We start from the raw sequence: 1,139 nt of genomic DNA, 5'->3' as shown, positions 1-1,139 counted from the left end.
GCTTGTGCATTGTTACTTATGGTTAATATTGTGTTTATGCCATGTATTAGAGCTCCTAGCATTGTCCCTATTTTTTCTTCCATGATCTTTATCGTTTTCGATTTTATATTTAAGTCTTTGATCCATTTTGGGTTAGTTTTTGTGCATGGTGTGAGGCATAGGTCTTGTTTCAGTTTTTTGCAGATGAATATCCAGTTATGCCAGCATCATTTGTTAAAGAGACGGTCTTTTCCCAACTTAACGGACTTTGCGCCTTTGTCAAATATCAGCTGCCTATAGGTGGATGAATTTATGTCTGGATTCACATTTCTGTTCCATTTGTCTATGTATCTATTGTTGTACAAGTACCAGGCTGTTTTGACTACCGTGGTGGTATAATAGGTTCTAAAATCAGGTAGTGTGGGGCCTCCCACTTCGTTCTTCTTCTTGAGTAATGTTTTACTTATTTGGGGCCTCTTCCCTTTCCATATGAAGTTGGTAATTTGTTTCCCCATCTCATTAAAAAATACTTGTGGAATTTGGATCAGGATTGCATTGTATCTGTAGATCGCTTTGTATAGAATTGACATTTTCACAATGTTGAGTCTACCTATCCATGAGCAAGGTATGTTTTTCCACTTATGCAGGTCTCTTTTGGTTTCTTGCAGTAGGGTCTTGTAGTTTTCTCTGTATAGTCTTTTACAACTCTGGTTAGATTTATTCTGAAGTATTTTATCTTCTTGGGGGCTATTGTAAATGGTATTGATTTGGTGATTTCCTCTTCAAGGTTCTCTTTGTTGGTGTAAAGGAATCCAATTAATTTTCGTATGTTTATCTTGTATCCTGAAACTTTGCTGAAATCTTCTATTAGTTCCAGTAGTTTTCTTGTGGATGCCTTGGGTTTTCTGTGTATAAGATCATATCATCTGCAAACAGAGATATTTTAACTTCTTCCCTACCAATCTGTATGCCCTTTATTTCTTTTTCTAGCCTAATTGCTCTGGCTAGGACCTCCAGCAAGATGTTAAATAAGAGTGGTGATAAAGGGCATCCTTGTCTAGTTCCTGTTCTCAAGGGGAATGCTTTCAAAATCTCTCCATTTAGGATGATGTTGGCTGTTGGCTTTGTATAAATGCCCTTAATTATATTGAGGAATTTCC

Source organism: Trichechus manatus, unplaced genomic scaffold (genome assembly GCF_000243295.1).
Source record: "Trichechus manatus latirostris isolate Lorelei unplaced genomic scaffold, TriManLat1.0 scaffold00058, whole genome shotgun sequence".
Taxonomy (NCBI): domain Eukaryota; kingdom Metazoa; phylum Chordata; class Mammalia; order Sirenia; family Trichechidae; genus Trichechus; species Trichechus manatus.
Note: the sequence above shows the minus strand (reverse complement) of the source record.